The 25,982-nt window shown below is 39.2% G+C and overlaps 1 long non-coding RNA gene across 1 annotated transcript in view; it reads right to left on the bottom strand.

The window, feature by feature from the left end:
* Positions 1-942: 942 nt before the first annotated feature.
* The window catches only part of LOC114663510 (uncharacterized), a 162,501-nt gene continuing 137,461 nt past the window's right edge, over positions 943-25,982 (bottom strand). Inside the window, exons 4-5 of the long non-coding RNA XR_003718135.2 lie at positions 4,179-4,258; positions 943-1,521 (exon numbers count right to left, since the gene is read on the bottom strand). This is a non-coding gene — a long non-coding RNA (uncharacterized LOC114663510). The remainder of the gene's footprint in view (positions 1,522-4,178; positions 4,259-25,982) is intronic.

The following is a 25,982-nucleotide window of genomic DNA, read 5'->3' on the forward strand; positions in this document are numbered from 1 at the left end:
GTGCAACTGACAGCAAACAACTGACTATGGGTGGCAAGACACTTTCAAAAGATCTCAGGGATAGAGTTGTGGACAGACATAAGGCAGGAGATGGAGACAAAACAATCTCAAAGGCTTTATCAATCCCAAGGAGCACAGTAAAGTCCATAATAAAGAAGTGGCAAGTGTTTGCATCAATAGATTACAGTATGTTCAGAATTCTGCTGCTCGTCTACTTACACACACTAAAAAATCTGCTCACATCACTCCTGTCTTCTAAGATTTGCATTGGTTTCCAGTTTCTACAAGAATCAAATATAAAATTATTCTCATCACCTTTAAAGCCCTTCATGGTTTAGCCCCTCAATTATCTGTCTGAGCTGCTGCTTCCTTACACTCCTGCCCATGCATTACGATCATCGGACGCAAACTTACTCGCTGTACCTAAATACAGTGTGATGGCCCCTAAAATTTGGAATGCTCTTCCTCTCTGCCTTCCCGAGGAAAAATCTATTATTCATTTCAAACGTCTGTTAAAAACGCATCTTTTCGATGATTATTATTCGTTTTCTTGTATGTAACTTCTACGGTCTTGTTAATGTGTTTTTGTTGAATTGTAATGTATGAAAGAGAGAGGAGAGGTTAGGAGCAGGCGTTGTTACAGCCCATTGCTGCATCCACCACATGACAAACCAACTCAGGAACCCAGATTAGGGCCCAAGTGCAGTTATGCAACGAGTGACACCTCAGCACCACACTAGTTCAGATGGAATGGAACCAGTGTGAGGTTTTATTATGGTGGCTGGAGTGCCAATTCTGCCAGCAACCCCCAGGTTTTTCCCTGCAGGTTGGAGGGCCTACATGCAGGGCTGGATGCAGATTAACGTCAAACCCAGGACGGAGCAATTGAAGGTTAAGGGCCTCGCTCAAGGGCCCAACAAAGTGGAGTTACTTTACTTTACAGGATTCGAACCAGCAGCCTTCCGATTGCCAGTGCAAATCCCTAGCCTCAGAGCCACCACTCCACCTGTGTATGAAAGGCGCTACATAAATAAACTTATTAAAAAGGACACCTACACTGACAACAACAGAATGTACAAGGAGTAGCAGCTTAAGTAAATTCTGAAACAGCAGGTCTCAAAACACAGAGACCAAGTGAACTGTAGGTGGAGAAGATACTGAGATCTATGAAGATGTTTTCCAGTGCCACGTCATAACCCATTGCACCTCACCATTTGAAACAAGTGTATAGACTGGGAAAGGAAGCACAAAGTAAACGTGAAAAGAGTTAGAGTTCCCAGCTGAGAAACCCTGTTTAATATGGCAAAAATGTGAAATGGCAGCCAAAAGGATCAAGAGGAAAGAAAAAGCAGTCGACATTCAATAAGGTCAGTTCCTGGAGTTGGGCTCAGTAAGGACCCTCTCATGACAATTCTGTTTCGTAAGTGAACGTCCACTTTCAGGCGACAGATGTTCTTGTGTGTGGTCCATATGGGAGGTTGTGGTTTGTAGAGTCATCTTCTAGGTTTGTCCTGCTTCACTCTAAGGGCAGAAAAGAAAGATAAATTAAAGACTGTGAAAAACTTCTTCTTTTCGTGTTTCCTCCTCCCACACTCATCGCAACTCACATGTCTGACTAGACTTTCAAAGGGACTTTTGATTGTGGCAATACAAGATAAAAGGTGTCAGTTTGTTTAATTTTTCACTACGTCCACAATGGCTAACACGGTACGACACCCTAGTACTATAGATAAAAGCAGAAAACAAAAGAGCACAGATGCCCTTAACTCCATTGCCCTTGCGCCAGCTCACAAGAAAAGCAAAACACAACAATAAACATTAGCCATTTTTAAATGTACTTGCTATACAGGTGCTTTTCCGTCATGTTTGCAGAACAGCCTGACTCATTCCAATCATGAAAATAAAAATGTAGTGAAGTCACATTCTGCACTATCTCTGTTACAACATGTATTGGAATTTTTCTAGTTTTTTTTTTTTGGTACTGTATATACTGTATAAGAATAACTAGAAATACTATAAGGCTTGGCAAGAAAGAAAATGAAAGCATATACTGGAAAGACCTCAGGTATTTATTCCTTATTCTTAGTCAAGTTTAACAACCTTCTTATCTAAATTAGCTTTAAATCATTGTAAAGGAATCTTGTTGATTTTCTGTGATATTCACTTAGACGTGTAAACGTTTGTAATCCTTGATAAACTCTGTGGCTTTTCTCCACGCAGTGCCCTATTTATTTGGCAGATTTTGCCATCACCAAAGGTGTTAATATTAAAATATAAATCATCGGTCGTATAAATGAAACATTTTCAGGTGATTACTAGATTGCTTTTTAATCATTTTAGGTTATTGCAAATAAACACCCCATTATGAATCAGTGCGAATGTATGCGTATTTTATATTTCATTACTGTTTTTGTTCATTTTGAGTCATTATTTTTCATGTCTATATGTTATTTCAGTTGGTTTCCTTTGGAATTCTTTAATTAAGTTCTGCTGGTTCTTGTACTTTGTGGGTGGAGCCCCAGGAGGCGTGGCCACCTTGACATAACTGCTCCTTCGCCCTCACTTCGGCTATATAAGTGACCTGAGAAGGCTCAGGCAATAAAGTGACTATTGTGTTGTCAGTATTACATTTTTGGGATTTCTTCATTTATTTTGCTCCGCTAAAGGATTCTGTTCCTTGTATTATGTTTTGGGACACATTTACTTAGGTTAGGAGCAGGCGCTGATACAGCGCATTGCAGCACGCACTACATGACAAATCAACTCAGGATCCCCAGATTAGGACCCGAGTGCAGCCATGCAATGGGTGACAACTCAGCACCACACTAGTTCAGATGGAAAGGAATGGTGTGAGGTTTTTTTATGGTGGCTGGAGTGCTAATTCTGCCCCCAACCCCCAGGGTTTTCTGGCTGGATGCAGATTAATGTCATACCCAGGACAAAGCAATTGTAGGTTAAGGGCCTTGCTCAGGGGCCCAACAGAGTAGGGTCACTTCAGGCATTTACAGGATTTGTTTGCTTAGGATTGCCCTTTAATACAATTCTGTTGTGTCCCTTTTTGCTCTTTTCAGATTTTTCTTTGTAATATCTAGTTCTCTGTGAACAAATCCTTGTTTTATAAAGATTTTTGGTTTGTCCTTTTAATTTAAGCCAAGGGTTTACAGTCATCCCTCCTCTTGTGGGACTTTTGTTATATTTTTATGATATTTATTTATAGTTGTTTCTCTGGGTCCCTGTTTTTGGGCCTGCTCTCCCTGAAGCCAGCAGGTAGTATCTGGGGCTTAACTGGATTAAGGTTAGCATCTGCTGGAGAGACCAGTGAAGATCATGGTTAGCTTGAGTAGCACGTTTTAAAGGCCTCACACCATGTTGCCTATGTGGAAGCGTCCACATTAAAAGGTGCTCAGTTATGAACAAGAACTATGGGGTATCCACGTCATAATAGTGTTTCAAGATTTAATGATATTCAGTGCTTTTCAGGCTTGAACCTGGAAACTAGCAATATGAGTTTAGATCAACTGAGACACAATGAAAACTCTCATTTATATTATTGAGCAGCTCTTCACCAAATAAAAGAAATTAAACTTAAAAGCAACTCATTGTGAATTAACATGACCCTACACAATCTTAAATGATAATGACTAACTTCATCAGAATGTAATTGTGAAAAATGAAATATCATGAATTTTTACAAATAAACAATCACTAGTTCAGATTGTTTTGAAAAAAACAAAAAAACAACCACAGACAGCAATTGGTTAGAAAATATGGCCTATCACAAAAGCAGCACCAACAAATCTGTTCTGATTTGGCTTCATTTGTAGTTGTTTTGTGGTATTTGGGTGAACTTCTTCAGATTTATTTTAGGTTTTGCTACATTTAGGTTCAAATTCTCCTAACAGTGCTCCTGACTAGAATTTATTTAATTTGGATGAATTACTTTTTTGTTGTGGGCACTGCCATTTCATTTTCCTAGATAAATGACCTTGAAGCGAGTGGCTTTGACATCAGAGGGTTGTGGGTACAAATATTGCGATAAACACTTCTTATTCAGACGAGTTTACAGATTTAAAAATGAGATATTGACACATTGTACTTTTGATTGTACTCTTGGCAAACAAATCATGGTAAATGGTATATTTTATAGGATTAAGAATCTGATGGCGCGTTTTACTCACCATTTTATAATCTTTGCCTGTTTTCTTGACCGCAGCTTATTTTCTGGTCCCTTTCTAAATTATTTTCTTCCTCACTCTTTCTGCAAAAACAAAATAAAAAGAAACTGAACAATTGAAAATCAAAGTCTGAAATTAGATAAAAGGTCAAAAAATACAAGAAGCAAAACTAAATGAAAAAAGCAAAGAGTCAAAAGCAAGCATTTGTCATTTGTATTCAACCACTTGGATGGTGGCTGAAGCACACCGCCATCTTATATAGGTAGGATTTGATGACACATATCACATATGACATCATTAGTCATCAGGTGACAGAGAAAGGTCATGGTAACCACAAACAATATGGGCTCACCTGTGAGAATCCAAAATGACATTACACTAAATTCAAAATGCAAAAATTCTTTACTTCCCAACAAACTTATACAGGTCGGCCCACCTTATCCATGGTTAGATGATTTCAGGACCTGCCGCAGGTGTGCAGAAACCACGGATGAACAGGACTTATTTAAAATTGTAAAGATTAATGTGAACATAAGGACTGATACAGCGCGACTAAGGGTTGGTTGGCTTGGCTTGAGTACGCTGTGACTCAGCAGCATCACCCTGGGTGTGCTGTTATATTTCGTGGGCAGCTCTGAACGTGTGAATTTCAAATGCTCTTTATTGAGATATTTCTGGATTTTGTTTTTAAATAATTTCGAACTGCATTTGGTTAAAACCGCGGATGCCCAAATCCAAAAAAAAATCTGCACGATCTGAAAGTATTAAACAATATAAGAATACTTTTCTCCTTTTTCTTTCTATAAGTACTGTGTAGCCACCTGTGATTTTGGAATAAATGTGGATGCTCCAACTGTCGACAAGACCAAACAATTCTCTAGCAATCGCCTCTGGATTTTTTCAAAACGTGTTCTGTACTCCCTGGCCATCTGATCATAGCATTGCACTTATCAATAAAGACTTTAAAACAAATCTGTAAGTAAGGACTCTGTTAAGTGTATATGGGAAGACAACGCCTGTTAAATCTGATTGAGGGATTCATTGTGTGACTTTTGGCTATTGTTGTTCTTATTTAATTGTAGGCGTGTACTGCTTTAATCTTATTTATTTTTTTCATTTAGTCATTCTCATTCTTATTAATTTCTAATTTGCCTTTTTCTTCTTGCAACTTTTTCTTTGAAACTTGTAGAACACTTTGAACGCCATTCTTTGTATGAAAACGTAGTATAGAAATAAATGTTACTGTTGTTGTTTCTATTTGGCACACCAAGATTACTGCAACAGATTGAAATATTAGAAAATCTAAAACTCTCCGGTGTTATTTAAAAAATATCTAACCTGACAAATGGAAACTGGAAATCTTCTGGCATAATTCTGCCTAATATTAATTGTAATAACTATGTGAATTTATTTAATAATAATCTAGGAGACATGTGATTGAAGACTGAACCGTCACTTTTCAGATATAGTGGAAATGAATTATAATATATCATACTATATCATAATATATCATTCTATATGTCTTTTTCTTATCACCTTAGTAAATTTAAATTGATGGCATACAAGTCATGAAATATTAAGACTGATATTAAAGAGAAATTTATTCTAAAATAATTTCATGTTAACCCTGTCTCCATTCTGAAGCAATACACCTTCTCCATCAGTCCTTCTAAGCATTCTTAGAATTTATTTTTGTGGCGTTTTTCAGTAAATGATATACTTTTAGATGATTCTTCAACTAAAAGACAAGAAAAAAAAACACAGGGTGAGAGAAGTAATGAATACGGCATATGTATGTACAGCTTAAGGGTGAATCACATACTCGAGGAGGCCAGTGGTGTAATGATTGACATTTTCTGTAATTTTTCCTTAATTTTCTTTGTGTTTGTAAATTATGTTACACGTTTTCTGGAGGGTTTACATCCACCGACAGTTCAGTTAGTATCCATGTAGTCTCTCGATTATAAACTTTATTTAAAAGTTTATGATTATTTAGCGTCATTCTTAACACCGTTTTGTTTTGCCAATTTACGCCACTGTTTTGGGGCTCATGTGTCACCTGCTTCTATGGAAACAATCCCATAATGCACTGGGACAGCACAGCGATGATTTCACCAGTGTGCCAGTTAAAAGATCACCTAAGCCGTTCCTTGATATCTAAGATTAGAGGAACACTAATACTTTTCGTGTGTGATCTTCCTGTTTGTTTTAGTACTTGACTTCTTGCATTCTCCTTTTTGACTTCAATGTCTGGGTCACGTTTTGGGATCTGTTGCTCGTGTTACTGACTACCAGTTTTGACTTACGCATCATTTCTTGTGCTACATCTTTCCTCTTTAAAAACTTTAACCAACTTTCTCCAGTCTGTACAGGTGGGAATTAAGGGAAAGGGAATTTCGGACTAAAGCCAGGAAGCAATTCTTTACTCAAAGAATTGCACGTATCTGGAACAAACTACTGAGACTTTGAGTTGAAGCAGAAACTTTGACAACCTTTAAAAAGAATCAGGATGAGATATTGGGACATTGGGATTGGATAAACAAACAAGCCTAAAGGACTGAATGGTCTCCTCTCATTTGTTGAATTTCTTATGTGAAATTAAATTGAATGTGTTTGAAGGCGACATGATCTGTAACACAGTAAAACAGGTATATTGTCACAGTGGTGGATCTCATTTTTAGGAGTTTCAGGCCAAACATGCAAAATTCTTTCTCAGTACCACACACTTTATTTAACTCTACTTAACTTTAGTATATTTCTGTCAAACTTTTGAAAGGATTCCTGCAACAAATGGCTGCGTAATGCTGCTCGATATTCTTATATCCCATCTCAAACTGGGTCAACCAAATGATACGGATGACTTTGTTGTGACCCTTTTTTGCAATATTAACATTGTGTTTTCTGGTCTTTTTACTCTTATTAGGGTTTTGAAGTACAATGAAAACAATGGCAATAAGGTTTTGTGATTTAAAATTTATGTAAATTAGTTACAAAATTATCACATCTTCTTTCAAGGTCATTTTGGTTTTTTTTTGTAAAGGAACCTCAATTTCAGGGGAGGGCAAGGTGACTGCAGGTTTTTGTTCCAACCCAATTGCTTAATAAGAAGCACTTTATGCACAAGTAACACTTCTGCTTCATTTCAGTTGTCTCGCTCATTAAGATTTTGAGCCCTTATTGCTTATTTTAGTCTTAAACAGCTGGATTATCGGCTTTCTATTGCTTTTTATTAGCAACTAGCAAAATACCCGCGCTTCGCAGCGGAGAAGTAGTGTGTTAAAGAGGTTATGAAAAAAAAAAGGAAACATTTTAAAAATAACGTAACATGATTGTTAATGAAAGCCCGTTTCAGTCAGTAAGTCTTATGTGTGTGTTTATGTATGTGTGTATATATATGTAGATGTGTATATGTAGATATGTATATATATGTATATGTATATAAATGTTTATGTGTGTGTGTATATTATATATATAATATATATATATATATATATATATATATATATATATATATATATATATATATATATATATATAAAAGACAGCAACTGTTATAACAATGACAACACAATTACATTGACAATCATGTTACGTTATTTTTAAAATGTTTCCTTTTTTTTTCATAACCTCTTTAACACACTACTTCTCCGCTGCGAAGCGCGGGTATTTTGCTAGTATATATATATATATATATATATATATATATATATATATACATATTCACACATACATGCAGTTTTAATAACACAGAAATCAATATAAACATTAACATCATTATCATATGAGAATATGAAGTAATATATAAGAAGCACTTTTCATATAAATATAAATTATTAAACAGTAAAATCTTCTTCTGTAATTTGCTACCGTGGCAATTTGTGTGTCTGTCCAGGATTTTAAATGACCTGTAGCTCGCAAACCGTTTCACCTATACACTTGAAATGTGGTACACATATAGTACGTCACGTCTACTATCCGCTTTATGGGTGATGATTGTTTTACTCTTTTTATCTTTATTTTATTTTATTGTAGAATCAACTCGTATCTGCGCACAGCAGGGCAGCCGTGGGCGGATGCGTATGGTGTATTCACTCCATGTTATCGTGCATTGCGCTGTCAGTGGTATTTTGATAAAAGAATTTGAACAACATATAAGAAGCGTATAAATTATTAAACAGTAAAACATTAACATTTAAGAAGTAAAGTTACATGAAGTACTACTGCAGTGCCTTCGGGTATACCTCATTTTTTGTTTGCCCATTACATGCTTAAATGTATACATTTTTTGGTGCAGCTACCCGAGAACACGCGACATATAACCGAGCGTGGGAGAAGCATGGATTTTAAACACGCGTTGAGTTCATCTGCTGGTCTCCCTCGTGGAATAACTGGTAATGTTTGACTAAAATCTACAACGAGTAAAACGACATTACCTCCTATTTTTTTTTTTACGATCTCTGAGATCTTGCTTTTTTCGGTTCAAGGCTTCATAAGCTCTTTTATGTTGTATGGTGTAGTTATCCCAAACCATCATCTTTGAATGTTGCAAGACTTTCGCCTTGTATGTAGATCGGGGTAATTACATTCATTGCATTCCTAGTGTGAATCACAATCTGATTGTATGGGTGGTTACCTGGCACTGTACGGTTGCCACCCGTCCTTTAAAATACGGAATCGTGGCGCGTTTGAGAATGAAATTGCGCGTCCCGTTTTGAATCAATACTGGACGGGATTTATCCCGTATTTTTTTTATAATTTTTTTTTTAAAGCAGCGTCTCATGCAAATCATCCCACACGCATTTTATGAAGATGCCTCCTTTCCTACTTTGGATTGGGTAATACTTGATGTCATCGTTAGTTTGATTGGTGTTTTTAACTGTCCAGTGAGGAGGGCGTGTCTTTTAAGTACAGTCTGCAAAGTGTTGGCACTGAGATGTGGCATCAGCGCCATAGTTGAAGCCCCTAACGTTGCGGTCAGCAAGTCGGCTAACATCCGCCATGTGCCGTCTTTCAGTTGCGAGAAGCAGATCATAGAATGGTTGAAACTGTTGCCCCTAACATTGCGCCACGGCGTGTGGTTCGTTTATACCTCGTGTCTTCTCATTAAACTTTTATCTCGCGAATATGTTATTGCAATCCGCACCGGGAGCATTTCTATAAACTTAATTTAAACTTACGTTTTACACCGTGCTTTGTTTCCCTTATGAACATGCTTGTATGCTTAACTCGCTCCGTTCTCAATTGTTTAATTTATTTTTTGCTGTTCGCTGTTTGTGGCTCTTCCTCCATTTCCCCCTACTTCGTTCTTTTATGTCGCGAATATGTTATTGCAATCCTTAACGGGAGCGTTTCAATAAACTGATTGAAAATAGTTTTGCATTTACCTTTTTAGTAAAAGGCGAGCTTTTAAGCCTGAGAAATCACCCCGTAAATGCACACGTTTAATTGCACATGTGTTAATATGTATGGTTACACAGTATTAAAAGACAGTGAACAATGTCAGTTACCTTTGTTCCCGCGTTTGATAAAAGGTGAGCTTTTAAGCCTGAGAAATCACCCCGTAAATGCACACGTTTAATTGCACATGTGTTAATATGTATGCTTACACAGTATTAAAAGACAGTGAAAAATTAACGTCATTTACCTTCGTTCCCGCGTGTGACTCGTGCTGTAAATCTCTTCCTTGTTTTTAGTTCACGTGATTACGTAGGAGGCGTGATGACGCAATACGTGACTCCGCCTCCTCCATTACAGTGTATGGACAAAAAATATGTTCCAGTTATGACCATTACGCTTTGAATTTCGAAATGAAACCTGCCTAACTTTTGTAAGTAAGCTGTAAGGAATGAGCCTGCCAAATTTCAGCCTTCCACCTACACGGGAAGTTGGAGAATTAGTGATGAGTGAGTCAGTCAGTCAGTGAGTGAGTCAGTGAGGGCTTTGCCTTTTATTAGTATAGATAAAATGCCAATGACAAAAGAAAACCAACATTCCTCCATTTAGTTTGTATCCATTTACACCCGTGTGTATTTATCGCACACTGTTTGGTTTAATTAATTACTTGGAAGGAAAGTCAAGAGAAAAAAATGAAGGACTGAGAATTAGTCCTCCGTTTTAGACTTCAAATCATTTGGATGATATCCTTAAAAATGTAGGATATGAGAATGACTTGACATGGTAGAGTTAAAGCAGTAACAAGATATAAATTAAATTATTGTTAAGGATTGTTTTCTAATTAAGCAACTGGGTAGTAAAAAAAATCTGCAGCCATTGTGGCCCTCCAGGATTGACTTTGCCCACCCCTACTCTATTTTGTTTATGGCTGCCATAATGTTACTAAGGAAATGACCCGGAAGTGCCTGGCTTGTGAGGTCATTGTCATGATGTGATTATAAAGTCAGTAACAGGCATTTCCTTGTCATCTGAGATTGTGAATAACTCCTCCAGACTTCACATGTGATTTTCTTTGATTCTGTATCTCTTGGCAATAGACTTTTTGGCTTTGATTATTGACTTTGGTTTAGGGTATTTGTTTCTGATCTTGAAACAGTGGAACCTCGGTTCACGAACGTCTCGGTACACATACAAATCGGTTTACGACCAAAAAGTTTGCCAAACTTTTGCCTCGGTTCACGACCACACACTCGGTATATGAACAAGCCAGTTTCCCTTTCAGTTTGTACATGTTCAGTCTCTCCCTGTGCATTTCCTGTGCTGGAGCAAGAGAGAGAGAGAGAGCGAGAGAGCGCGACACACACACACACACACAGGCAGCGCTAGAGAGAGAGATAGACGCACACAGACAGGCAGCGCGAGAGAGAGACAGACGCACACCCACAGGCAGCGCAAAAGAGAGCCGCGCACACAAACACAGGCAGCGCGAGAGAGAGGTAGACGCGCACACACAGGCAGCGCGAGAGAGAGACAGACGCACACACACACAGGCAGCGTGAGAGAGAGAGACAGACGCACATACACAGGCAGAGCGAGAGAGAGATGCGCGCACACACACAGGCAGTGCGAGAGAGAGCCGCCCACACAAACACAGGCAGCGCGAGAGAGAGACAGACGCGCACACACCGGCAGCGCGAGAGAGAGCCGCGCACACAAACACAGGCAGCGCGAGAGAGAGAGCTGGACGCATAAGGTAGGAAGGCAGTTAAAGAATGCACTGGGCTTGATTTTGTTTTCACTTCTGTTTACAGCGATCGGTTCGTAGTGTGGATTGTTGCAATGTTACTTTTCTTGGTGGTTGATTAAATTACGGATTTTTTCAAATGTTCATTTTTTTTCCTGTGCTTAAAGCTCATTAAAAAAAAGTGTTTTTAGCCAGCGGTTGGTAGTGCTATAGTGCGAACTATTACAGTGTTAGTTTCACTGTTGTTCAAGGTTTTCTCAGTGTTATTCAATGTTTTTAAATTTAGTTTACTATTACGCTGTGCATTCTATGGTTTAATTAACTATATTTGTGCTTAAAAACTTAAAAAATATATACATTTACATATAGTTCGTATGGTCTGGAACGGATTAATTGTATTTACATACAATCCTATGGGGGAAATTGCTTCGGTTCACGACCAAATCGGTTTATGACCAGAGTTTTGGAATGAATTATGGTCGTGAACCGAGGTTCCACTGTACTTGTGTTTTGCTTTCCCAGTTTTGACCGTCATGTGTATCTTTTGACTACATCTATCTCCCGATTCTTTTTGTCAGTTTTCTGTAGCAAAGTTTTCTTTGTCAGTCTGAACTGCGGCCCATCCAAACTGCTAGAGTTTTTATGCAGACGCCAGCAACCAGGTACATTCCAGGACTTAAGGACATGTTGCACTCTGACAGACTCAGAGAATTAAACGTGTTTAGTCTGGAGCAGAGAAGACTGCGTGGGGACTTCATCCAGGTCTTCAAAATTCTCAAAGGCAGATACCAAGATAGGTGGATTAGCAAATAATTTGGAATCCGTTATATCATTACAGAAGGACTTGGATAGAATACAGGCTTGAGCAGATTTGTGGCAGATGAAATTTAATGTCAGTAAATGTAAAGAATTACACACAGGAAGTAAAAATGTTAGGTTTGAATACACAATGGGGGGCTGGAAAGTCGAGAGTATACCTTATGAGAAGGATTTAGGAGTCGTAGTGGACTCTAAGCTATCGACTTCCAGACAGTGTTCAGAAGCCATTAAAAAGGCAAACAGAATGTTAGGTTATATAGCACCCTGACGTATGGAGTACAAGTCAAAAGAGGTTATACACAACCTTTATAACACACTGGTGAGGCCTCATCTGGAGTACTGGGTGCAGTTTTGGTCTCCAGCTACAAAAAGGACATAGCAGCACTAGAAAAGGTCCACAGAAGAGCAACTAGGCTGATTCCAGGGCTACAGGGGATGCATTATGAGGAAAGATTAAAAGAGCTGAGCCTTTACAGTTTAAGCAAAAGAAGATTAAAAGGAGACATGATTGAAGTGTTTAAAATTATGAAGAGAATAAGTCTAGTGGATCAAGACTGTTATTTTAAAATGAGTTCATCAAGAACATGGGGATACAGTTGGAAACTTGTTAAGGGTAAATTTTGCACAAACATTAGGAAGTTTTTCTTTACACAAAGAACAATAGACACTTGGAATAAGTGTGGTAAACAGTAAGACTTTAGGGACTTTCAAAACTCGACTTGATGTTTTTTTGGAAGAAATAAGTGGATAGGACTGGTGAGCTTTGTTGGGCCTGTTCTCGTCTAGAGTATTCTAATGTTCAAATAAAGCAGATCAGACAGAGTTCTTACAACTTAATGGTGAATGATGTCCTTGAGGAAATTTAGGGGAAGGGCATTTAGGACTGAATTCAGGAAGCACTTCTTTATGCAAAGAGTTGTGGGAATGTGGAACAAACTTCTGAGACATGGAGTTAATGTAGAAACTTTGACAGCCTTTAAAAAGTACCTTGATGAGATGTTGGTTCACTTAACTGTTAGCTAAACAAAGGATTGACAAATGGACTGAATTGTCTCTGCTCGATTGTCACGTTTCTGATGTTCTTCTGCCATATTTTAAGAATTTTTACCTGCCTTTCCCTTACTGGTTAAGCACCAAGTTATTATTACTTATTTCATAATTGCTCCAAAATACAAATAATTACTTTTCAACAAATTTTATTGAATAACCTAGGCAGACATGAAAATAGTATTAACAAGACACAAAAACAAAAAATCAGCAATCATTAATTTTATTATGGGTCTTGTAGTAGAAAATATTTCGATTAATTCTGAAAATGAATCATGTAACTGATTTGTATATTTAGTTCTATGTAGTGTGCTAAAAATAAAATGTCACTGTCTCTTATTTCTTAAAAGAAGCTACTGTTGGACCATCACTTAGGAAATCAAGTTTAGAAACAAATGCTTCCAAGAAATATACGGTCTTGGCCAAATGTTTTGAGAATGACACAAGTATTGGTTTCCACAAAGTTTGCTGCTTCAATGTTTTTAGATCTTTGTGTCAGATGTTTCTATGGTATACTGAAGTAGAATTACAAGCATTTCATAAGTTTCAAATGCTTTTATTGACAATTACATTAAGTTTATGCAAAGAGTCAATATTTGCAGTGTTGGCCCTTCTTTCTTTTTCAAGACCTCTGCAATTCTCCCTGGCATGCTGTCAATCAACTTCTGTGCCCAATCCTGGCTGATGACAACCCATTCTTGCATAATCAATGCTTGGAGTTTGTCAGAATTGATGGGTTTTTGTTTGTCCACCCACCTCTTGAGGATTGACCAAAAGTTCTCAACAGGATTATGGTCAGGGGAGTTTCCTGGCCATGGACCCAAAATTTCGATGTTTTGTTACCCGAACCACTTAGTTATCAATTTTGCCTTCTGGCCCGGTGCTCCATCATGCTGGAAAAGGCACCATTGAGTCACCAAACTGTTCTTGGATGGTTGGAAGAAGGTGGATGTTTTGGTCCCATTCTTTATTCAGGGCTGTGTTCTTAGGCAAAATTGTGAGTGAGCCGAACTCCCTTGGCTGAGAAGCAGCCCCACACATGAATGATCTCAGGATGCTTTACAGTTGGTATGACACAGGACTGATGGTAGCGCTCGCCTTTTCTTTTTTCAGGATGTCCCAAACAATCGGAGAGGGGATTCATCAGGGAAAATGACTTGACCCCAGCAGTCCTCAGCAGGCCAATCCCTGACCCTTTTACAGAATATCAGTCTGTCCCTGATGTTTTACTTGGCTTTGCTGCTGCCCTTCTTGATACCCACCAGGCCATCCTCCAAAAGTCTTTGCCTCACTCACGCCTGCCTGCTGCCATTCCTGAGCAAGCTCTGCACTAGTGGTGTCCCAATCCCAATCCCTGAATAAAGAATGGGACCAAAACATCCTCCGAGAGCAACTTCTCCCAACCATCCGAGAACAGTTTGGTGACTCAACGGTGCCTTTTCCAGCATGATGGAGCACCGGGCCATAAGGCAAAAGTGATAACTAAGTGGCTCAGGGAACAAAACATCAAAATTTTGGGTCCATGGCCAGGAAGCTCCCCAGAAATTAATCCCATTGAGAACTTGTGGTCAATCCTCAAGAGGCGGGTGGACAAACAAAAACCCACAAATTTTGATTCTGCAAGAATGGGCTGCCATCAGCCAGGATTTGGCCCAGAGGTTGATTGCCAGCATGCCTGGGCGAATTGCAGAGGTCTTGAAAAAGAAAGAAGGGCCAGCACAGAAAATATTGACTCTTTGCATGAACTTCATGTCATTGTCAATAAAAGCCGTTGAAACTTATGAGATGCTTGTAATTCTACTTCAGTATACCATAGTGACAAAAAGATCTAAAAACACTGAAGCAGCACACTTTGTGAAAACCAACACTTGTGTCATTCTCAAAACTTTTCGCCACGGCTGTACACCAATTTCAAATTTTCCTGGTAGTCAACTTGCCCTACTTAGAAGCACACAAGTATGAAGCACATAAGCATCTATATTAGCAAAAATGAAATGATTAAAAAGGGGGAAGAAAACAATCATTGATAAAAGTAGCAGAATGTAGATAACAGTGAATATACGAGTTAATTAAATCTCTCAGTAAACCAAACAGGCGTGATATACAATAGTAATAATACTATAACAATCTGAATGTGACAATACTATTTTGTACAAAATGGCTATTTGAGATGCGATGTAATCAAAGGAAACAAACAACTTTGCACAAATCAATAGCGACTCTAATCCCATAGTGTTTTTACAAACAATTAGTGTTCCTATAATTCAAAAAGCAATCACATCTTGTTAAAAAATCCAGAGACAAAATGGAAGCACTAGTTGTTATTTTGTTTGAGACAATTACTGTAAAAGAAATGCAATGTGCTTAATGAGATGTTTCCCCTACTGAAAAACTCCACCAAAAAGTGGGCATTGTTAAGCAAGCTGACCCCCTGGCTCCCACTCTGGAAGACGTTCCTTCTCTACATTTTATTGTCAACGCTGGTTTGGCCTTTCAGCACAATCACTTAACATTATATTCCAGGGGAATTCTCTCTGAAATGTTTGCCACAGAAATGGATGGGGATTTGGCCAGTGGGAGTAGAAGACACGTTTCCTTTAAGTGCAAATGGGTTGTTATGCGCTTTTCATTTCTTTTAATTAACTGACACACTGAAGTGGTGGAACGATGGTCCAACAAAATTTGACCTCAGGTTGTAATCAAATAAAACAACTCACACTTCGAGAATCGATAGTGCATTTCATCGCAGCCACTATTATTACAGAAAAAAAAAATACATCAAGGAAACAAAAAAAAGAGTTTGTTCCTATTTTATGTGAGGCAGCTGGAGAAAAAAATGAATTTAGCAACAATGAGATTTACCACTTTAAACGCTTTTTTCATTTCTTCTGGACTGGGCTTGTGATGAACAGTTACTCCAGTTATTTAGGAGCTGCTGATGGGAACTATAATTCAAGCAAATAAGTTGCTATTACTGTAAAGGCTGACATTTTTTTTGCTGTACATTGTGTAACAAAAGTTATTTTCGAATGAACTCCATTTCTGGTAAAGAGTAGTTTTGGCACTAAACTGTGTAACATTTCTTCAGATTTCTCCATTAACAGATATAATGGACGTATCCATAGGGTAAATCAACCAATACCACCTCAAGACAAAAGGGGGCACTGTCGCTAACGCCATCTCCTGCTTTTACCACAGCTCAGAGCCGTCACCAGAAGAGGAAGCTTAGTCCCGCCCACAAAATGCTGCATTGGTCCCGCCCTCCCGAGGCCAGAAGGTCGTCAGTTGACCAAAGGGAAGGCAGAGAGAGGGCATTCCCACAAACCAAATTCTGTTTAAACTTGAGAAACACATCAATAACAAGGGACAAGGAAATCAAAGTTTTGTTTTCCATTTTTTCTTTTCGAAGTTGCCATTTAAATGGGGTTTCCCAGCCACTGCAAGTTCACTGTAAGTGAAACATCAAACTTCTTTCCAATAGTATTCACATTATTAAAAAAAAAATGTATCTACATATTACTTTACAACAGTGCAACACCATATCAAGGTACTTTCTTAATTCTATATGATATACGTGCATATATTTTTTGATTATTTTGGGATTTGATTAATGTAGAATCTAATTTTGTGATTTCATTTTGTGTTTTAGGTAAAATAAAAAAAGTATTTTTATTAATGTCTCAATTTCCTGTATGTATGTGATGCTGCTCGCTGCGATCACATGATCAGGATCGTTGCGCTTATGGCATTACAGGAAGTTCTCTATAAATACAGCTTTTCTGAAATGCAGTCAGAACTATAGAGTCCTCCCCTGTCTGGTTTTTAAATTCATGTTTTATGTCAACTTTGCTCATTTTTGGTTCTTTTTTTATATACAGTAATCCCTCGCTATATCGCGCTTCGCCTTTCGCGGCTTCACTCCATCGTAGATTTTATATGTAAGCATATTTAAATATATATCGCGGATTTTTTGCTGGTTCGCGGATTTCTGCGGACAATGGGTCTTTTAATTTCTGGTACATGCTTCCTCAGTTGGTTTGCCCAGTTGATTTCATACAAGGGACGCTATTGGCAGATGGCTGAGAAGCTACCCAGCTTACTTTTCTCTTTCTCTTGCACTGACTTTCTCTGATCCTGACGTAGGGGGATTGAGCAGGGGGGCTGTTCACACACCTAGACGATATGGACGCTCGTCTAAAAATGCTGAAAGATTATCTTCACGTTGCTATCTTTTGTGCAGCTGCTTCCTGAAACGACATGCTGCACGGTGCTTCGCATACTTAAAAGCTCGAAGGGCACGTATTGATTTTTGATTGAAAAACAAACTCTGTCTCTCTCTATCTCTCTCTCTCTCTCTCTCTCTCTTTCTCTGCTCCTGACGGAGGGGGTGTGAGCTGCCGCCTTCAACAGCTTTGTGCCGCGGTGCTTCGCATACTTAAAAGCCAAACAGCCCTATTGATTTGTTTGCTTTTCTCTATCTCTCTGACATTATCTGCTCCTGAAGCGCACTCCTTTGAAGAGGAAGATATGTTTGCATTCTTTTAATTGTGAGATGGAACTGTCATCTCTGTCTTGTCATGGAGCACAGTTTAAACTTTTGAAAAAGAGACAAATGTTTGTTTGCAGTGTTTGAATAACGTTCCTGTCTCTATACAACCTCCTGTGTTTCTGCGCAAATCTGTGACCCAAGCATGACAATATAAAAATAACCATATAAACATATGGTTTCTACTTCGCGGATTTTCTTATTTCGCGGGTGGCTCTGGAACGCAACCCCCGCGATGGAAGAGGGATTACTGTATTATGTTTGTGTTTTGTTCATTTTTGGTTCTTTTTTACATATTATGTTTGTGTTTATTTGCCATTGCTTATATTTAAGTTTTGATGCCTTGGCTATGCTCCATGTGTTTTGTGGTTGGTCCCCCAGGGAGCGTGGCCACCTGCCAGTCACCGCCAGTAAACTGCCCTCCATCCTATAAACTGGTGGGTCTCCCATTGTTTCTGGCGGTTCATTTTGAGGGTGAGTTTTTATGTCTTTTTCTGTGCTTGTGTTTTTTGAAATCTGTGGATTTTTGACCTCTGTGCTCTGTTTTTTGACTTGGCTTTGAGATTCTGTGTTGCCTTGTATTTTTAGGTAACTCCATTTTGCTATTGTGCCGTATGGAGCTTCTCTTTGTGACAGAGTATTTTTGTACAGAATTTCATGTTATTTTCTAACCCATTTAATTTAATCCCATGGGCTGAGGCCTAGCCCAGCAAGCACAGAACAAATCCTGGACAGCGTGCCAGTCCATAGGAGATTTTTGTGAAGATAAAACATTTTTATTGTTATGAATTTTTTGTGCTTGCCCATTTTTGGTACTTGCATGTCTTGGGACTGACTCCTAGTCACAATACATGAATTGTGTTATTTACACCACTGCTACTGTTCATGGTAGTAGTTTGAATTATTATAAAGTGTCTTTCATAATAACAAAAACACCTTTCCTCATAGGTGGCATGGTGGTGCACTGGCAGCGCTGCCACCCCGCATTAGTGAGAGCAGGATTCTCATCCCAGGTCCTCTCTGCATGGAGTTTGCATGTCCTCCCCATGTTCGTGTGGCTTTTTTGCAGGGGCTCCGGTTTCCTCCCACAGTCCAAAGACATGCAGGTTAGACAGACTGGCGATACTAAATTGTCCCTCGTTTGTCGTTGGGCGTGTGTGTGAGTTTGCCCTGCATTGGACTGGCACCCTTTCCTGGGTTTATTCCTGCTTTGCACCCTATGCTAGCTGGAACAGGCTCCAGCACCCCGGCAACCCTGTTCAGGACTAAGCAGGTTAGAAAATGACTGACTGACCGACCTTCTGTCATAAACAAAATTACAAAAATAGTAAAAATGATTACTCCCTCAAAATACACTAAATTAGTAGACGAAAGGATCAATGATTTCATAAGCCAGTTTAATTTTCTAATTCTGCACTTAAAGAATCAGCGGTTATTGTCTGCAATCTACTGAACACATTTAATAAAAGAAGAATCTGTTCATATGTGGATGATTTTGGCTCCCACAAGTTCTCCACTGTGCTAAATAATAAGTGGTGCCCAAGTCTGAATCCCAGACGTCTCTAGAATGAGGCCTGCATTATTTTAATTATTACATTTTGCTTTCATGTGTTTTGAGCTATTATTGCTCTTACTGTGATTATCTTTTCATTCATTTTGCACTCCTGCTTCATCACAGTGGGGACTGCAGAACAGTTGGAGCCCAAGAATAGAAGTAAAAAGGCAACTTTCCCTTCATCAGGCACACCAACATGTTATTGTTATTACTCTTTCATCAAAACTGTAGAATTCCATTGGAAAAACACTGAAGGCCGGGTTGGTTTCATTGTCTGATCGAGGGTAGCTACAGAAGGGAACAATGGGAGGGCTAAGGTAACAATCTCCCCAGCATTATAACTTTGGTTTAGATGTCCAGTTACTTGAACGCCGCAGTTTCTTCTGGACTTATTTCCATTTCCTTAATAAAAGAGTCATTTTAGCTTCAACAACACAGTGAGTAATTAGCAGTTCTTACCAGTCCTATAAGGAGGAGGTAGGAGGCACCAATTGAGCCAACTTGCAGTGAAGTTATTTGCAGAAATGTAATGAGTTATAACAATTCTTGTGCACATTAAGATCAAGTATGTAGCGGGGCAAATCCTGGCAATGGAGTGGTGAATCTGAGGCTAAGAATCTTCTCTGGTATCCGGAAGGCTGCCAGTTTGAATCCTACTACTGAAGGGATCTTACTCTGTTGGGCCCTTGAGGTCCGTAACCTGAAAATTGCTCCAACGGCGCGGTATAATGGCTGACCCTGCACTCTCACCCCAAGGGGTATGCAAAAAATAACAATTTCCTAACACGAGAAATTGCATAAGGTGAATACATAAAAAAAATTCGGACGTAAGCGTCAGTAGGCTTTGCAACCCTAAGAACCAAGTTACTTGAACTATTCTCTAACATTTCAGTAACTATTTACCGCTCTGATGCTGATCTTTCTGATCATAAAACAGGTCATTACAATAACCATTGATGAGAAGAATTCATAATTAATTGCAGAATTACTGTATTTATGGGTTCCTCTCTTACACGATTTGGCTCAAAAACTAATCAGCACATCGTCGTCTCATTACAGGCTTAAGTTTCGAGTTTGATATTTTTCCATCCAGCCGTTTTAGCTCTAGACTGTCCTCAAGAAACTGTGACACACAGACACAGACAGACAGACACACACCCATCATCCAGCTATCGATATTTTTGGTATCAGGGGACCCTAAAATGTCGAAAACTGGAGATCAAAATTTTTAACGGATCTAAAGCTTTTGCTCCTCCCTCATAGACCATAGGTTATGGTTGGGGAGGCTGCAAAGCAAAAAAACACAGCGTGATTTTCAGCTGTGGTTTAACCTTTTTATTGAGGTGCGCATTGCCTCTATCAGTCTCGGGTTACGTGTGTGGTAGGAGCAGGTGAGGCTGTTTGGGGTAATGAGATTGGAAGTGCTTTTAAGTGCAGCGGCAGGCAAAAGTGGAGGAAAGTGAAAAAAAATAACGAGGTCGGTCACTTTTGGTGTGATTGTGGTATTGCAGGCCCATGATCTGATGATCAGGAAAGAGACAGAGTTTGTCTTTTATTCAAATTTTAAAGTAAGAAACGGAGCGCAAGTAAGGTGAGGCAGCAGGTCCCTGCCATGAATAATTCAGAGTAGTCATGAGGTGGCCTGCTGGGAATAAAACAGGCAAGGCGTGAGGCGGGGATGTTTACCAAAAGCCGGTATGAAGATAAGGAAGGTTGCTGAGAATGCCATCTATTGGCTTAACGTGGAGCAGTGAGGGGGCAGTACTCTACTGCTTCAGAGTAGGGATGAAGGAAGCCACTGGGAATACTTGGATTGCCGGTATTTAGGCCATAGAAGAGCTGACTACAGGGCCAGATTAAGATCTTTAGAGGCCCCAAGCACTTAAAAGATTTTGGTGTCCCCATGTTAATGTGCTGCACTCGCTCTTAGCGGACACGACTGAACAGAAAGGCCGAAATGGCCAAGACAAAAGCGATCACGTGAGCCTCAGTGGACCTTGTGGCAGTTACCAGATTCTAATTTTGTTTTATTCATAAAATTAATACATATCATTAACCTCTAATATTAACATTTTATTATTTTTACTACTGCATATGAATGTAATTTTTTCATTTAACATGGGAGCCCTTTTTGTGGAACTTGGTTCAGTGGCACCATTTGCAGTTTTGCACCCTATGGTCCATGGTAAATCTGGCAATGGAACATTTCTGTGGTGCCCCTCCCCTTGATGCCCTAAGCATGTGCTTACTTTGCTTAATGGTTAATCCAGCCCTGGCTGACTAGAACAGTGAGGGGAGCCAACCTTTGACAACGATGGTGGATGGAGTCCTAGGAGATTCATTAAGGATCTCCCCTTCAGGTGTTGGTTTTCCGCAAGAGACAATGTGCTCCTGTTCTGCAGAGATCGGGTCCATTTTAAAAGAAACTCCTCTTTAAATGATGGATTTTTAGAACAATTGTTTGTTTTAAGACTTTCCTGAATTTTACCTGTTTGGAAAATTGTTATTGCTTATTGACTATCATATATACTTGCATATAAGTCGGGTATTGAAACCCAAAAACATTGATCATAAAATCAAACCCGACTTATACAACCATTCAAAAATATGATACTTTTTACATCTTCTTGCTTCCTCCAATCTCGCAACAGTTTCTCAGACACATCAAATGTTATTGCAGCAGCACAGTTACCAATTTCTTTTGCCACTTCAACGACTTTTAATTTAAAACCAGCTTCAAATTTTCTTCTGATCGACGCTCCATTGCAAATAAGGGATGCCCTTACGATAAAGGTGTATGAGGATGTGAGATACACAAAACAGTGCAAGCACTGCTCGGAATAGTTCTTGTATTACCGTGTGGTCACGTAGGCACAATATATAGAAAAAAAATGCTGTGTGCTCCGTGGTTACTCTCTCAGGTGGGCGTTAGCATATCATAATCTCTTGGACCAATAGCGTGAGTTTTCCACATTCAACTTATACGACCGACATTATAAAATACCAGAAATTATACGGTAAAATCAAGCCCCGACTTATCCACGGGAGAATTTAAACGCGAGTATATACGGTATTTAACTTATTGACTTGCCTATATGCACAATAAACATAAAAATAAATATAAGACAGGTGCGAAACAAAATATTTGGAGTGGCCACGTTAATTGGTACGCCTACCTAATAGTGAGTTAACTTTCATTTTGATTTTTAACCTTCATACTGATGCTCTGTGTAAGAAAGGACAGAGCCGGTTATACTTCCTTAGAAGGCTGGCGTCCTTCAACATCTGCAATAAGATGCTGCAGATGTTCTATCAGACGGTTGTGGCGAGCGCCCTCTTCTACGTGGTGGTGTGCTGGGGAGGCAGCATTAAGAAGAAGAACGCCTCACGCCTGGACAAACTGGTGAGGAAGGCAGGCTCTATTGTAGGCATGGAGCTGGACAGTTTGACATCTGTGGCAGAGCGACGGGCGCTCAGCAGGCTCCTATCAATTATGGAAAATCCACTGCATCCACTAAATAGTAATATCTCCAGACAGAAGAGCAGCTTCAGCGACAGACTGCTGTCACTGTCCTGCTCCACTGACAGACTGAGGAGATCGTTCCTCCCCCAAACTATGCGACTCTTCAATTCCACCCGGGGGGGTAAACATTAACATTATACAAAGTTATTGTCTGTTTTTACCTGCATTATTATCAATCTTTAATTTAATATTGTTTTTTGTATCAGTAAGGTGCTGCTGGAGTATGTGAATTTCCCCTTGGGATTAATAAAGTATCTATCTATCTATCTATTTGCTCTCCCAATTAGACATGTGATGCTCTCACATCTCAAAAGTTTAACATGGAGATGGTGGCCCATGTTGACTCCAGTTTGTTCCAAAACTTGAAGAAATAACTCGCTGGTGGGATCTCTACTGAATACACCATTACACTTCATCCTGCATATGCTTTATTCAATTAAGATCTGGTGAGAAGAGAAGCCACCATATTAATATTAATTCACTGCTACGTTCCTGGAGTCATCCCAGAACTTTGCTACTCTTGATGCATGGAGCATTATCTTGAAGACAAGTCAGTTCACAAATAAATATACTGCTTCCGTGAAGGTTCAGATATCCTGTGATGTGTAAATGTTGCTCTAACTGTGTCAAAGGAGTCGATGGGTTACAAAAATGCATAGATGATTTACGATGGTGGACAGAGTCCTAGGAGATTCATTAAAGGTCTCCCCTTCAGGTGTTGACTTTCCTGGTCTGTAGGAATTGGGTCCATTTTAAAAGAAACTCCTCTTTAAATGATGGATTTTTAGAACAATTGTTGGTTTCAAGACTTTCCTGAATTTTACCTGTTTGAAAAAGTGTTATTGTTTATTGACTATTTAACTTATTGACTTGCCTATATGCACAATAAACATTGCAGCCCGTTTGCAACTTTGAATCAAAAGACCCAGTTTAAGTCTAGCTCTCTCTCTCTCTCTCTTGGTTGCACACTACTAGGAGGTCCGCCCTCTATCTGAGTGTAGGTCATGTCCTGGCACAGTGACCCCTGACAGAGTAATCCTTTAAGGAAGCCTAAATGGTTCACAGTGTCATTTCATTACTGCTATTACACAGATGATTTGTGACTTTGCAGGTACTCATTAGTAATGAGCATTAACACAGAGGCCATGCTAACACAGGTATGAATTGTGGAGGAGTGTTTCTTTATTCCTGTTAGACTATCACTGACTAACTTCTGCAAATATACACTCAATGATATACTTGCAGGTAATAAGCATTGATTGTTTTCATTTGAAAAGGGATATTCATCATTGAATGAGTAACTTCAGTGCGTGCACATCGCAGCAATCAAAGCTTTTACTATCAATATGTATAAGTATTGTTATCAATTGTTAGATTGCTGATAATAAACTTAGTGAACTGCTAGAAGGCTGACTGCATGCTTGTTGGCTCATTTAAATCAGACTGATAAGGAGAGATAGAGTGCATACTAGCACCGATAACCACCAGACTCCGCTTAATTCAAAGATTTAGCAGCCACACTACAAATTCAGAACTGTTCTGACGTCTTCTCAATCCATTCCCATAGAACTTTGTCTAAATAGTCATTAGTGCAGAAATTCAATATAAAGATCTTAACCGTGTCCAGTTTAGATACAAAATAAAAGTCTTCATGTTTATGCAATTTCCAAGCTGGTAGAAATATTTAGGGTTAACTTTGCCATCCCATTTCACTGAGCCATGAGAGTCGGTGCATTCAGACCCTTGCACTTTCTGTCCATTTTACTGTGTGATAGATTTCATTTTAAAATGGATAAATTTGCCATTTTTGCCCATCATTCTATACTCAACAATCTATAATGACATAGCAAAAAAAAATGTTTTCAGAAAGGTTGGTAAATTTATTAACAGTCAAAAACTGAAATCTAGTATTGCCATTCAGTTTCATGTTCTTTGTGACATACTAAGAAACTTGGAACTTGTCATAGAAGACAAGGGTTGGCTGGCATTCTGGTTGGGATGGATGGCTCTTTACCCAGTCAGGATGTCTTGGCAATGGAAAAGTGGAGGGAGACCACCACCCGGGCCCCAAGTATGATACGCGGCAGTAGCTCTCTAGTCGGTCTCCCATATACACACCCGCAGGGCTTTATGGGAATTGGAGTTCCAATAGGCAGCCCTACTGGGCCTCTTGATAGCCACTAGAGGGAGCTATGAGAAGTAGGTTTCCTCACTTTAGGGAGGTTCTGCCTGACCTAGAAGTGCTTCCTGGATAGCACAGGAGGTACTCCCGGCTCCGGTATAAAAGAAGTCACTCCTCCTCAAGTCAAGAGTCCAAGGTGGGAATAGGACGAAGATCACTGAAGAGGTGTGGAGGGAGAGAAGGAAAGGAAGAGAGAAGGACTTATTGTATGGTGTTGCACACAGACAACTGCACTGGAAAGGTAGTTGTGTAGTAAATCATTAGTTTGCACCTGGGACTTGTGTTTGTATTGTCGTATTTGCAGTTAGCGATGCTGGTACACCCCCTATTGGTGAAAAGCTGTTATGAATAGTTGTTAGTTCCCACCTGTAATTCTTAGACTGGCAAACAAGGTCAGCAACTGCAGTCATTATATTTGGCCTGTTCTCAAAATGGTGTCAAGTTGTGTATCATGACACTGGCCTTTAATGATTCCTCCTTCAAAGCGCGTTTCAGAGTTCTGACAATTTCCTGAGGAGTTGGACACATGAAGCAACAGGCCTGTTATTTGGCCGTGGTGGGCTCGTGAAAATGTAAAGCTGGGGAAGAGTGGAGAATTCTACTTTCACAGGTAAGCAATCTGAGTTTTGTGTGGGTTTATGGTCAATTAATCTTTATTACAAAATACTTTGTGTTCCTCTCTGTGTGGGTGATATGGTTATCCCAGTGGATAGTACTGCTTCTCTGGCGGAGATGTTCATGTGGAGTTTGCACTTTTTCTTCATCTTTGAGGGCTGTACTGTTTTGTTTTCCCACATCCCTAAATTGTCCATGTTAGGTTAATAATGATTCTTTGTTGGACCTTGTGTAAGTAGGCTCAGCCTGTACGGAGCTTCTTCTTGTCTTGTACCTGGTTCTTGGCCTCTAGTCAACTGCTAATCTATGAAAAATAGTATGGTAGACATTCTAAATCATCCTTAGACACATGTAAGAGGAAATCACAAATAAACATAAGACA

The sequence above is a fragment of the Erpetoichthys calabaricus genome, chromosome 13 (genome assembly GCF_900747795.2).
Source record: "Erpetoichthys calabaricus chromosome 13, fErpCal1.3, whole genome shotgun sequence".
Classification (NCBI taxonomy): Eukaryota; Metazoa; Chordata; class Cladistia; order Polypteriformes; family Polypteridae; genus Erpetoichthys; species Erpetoichthys calabaricus.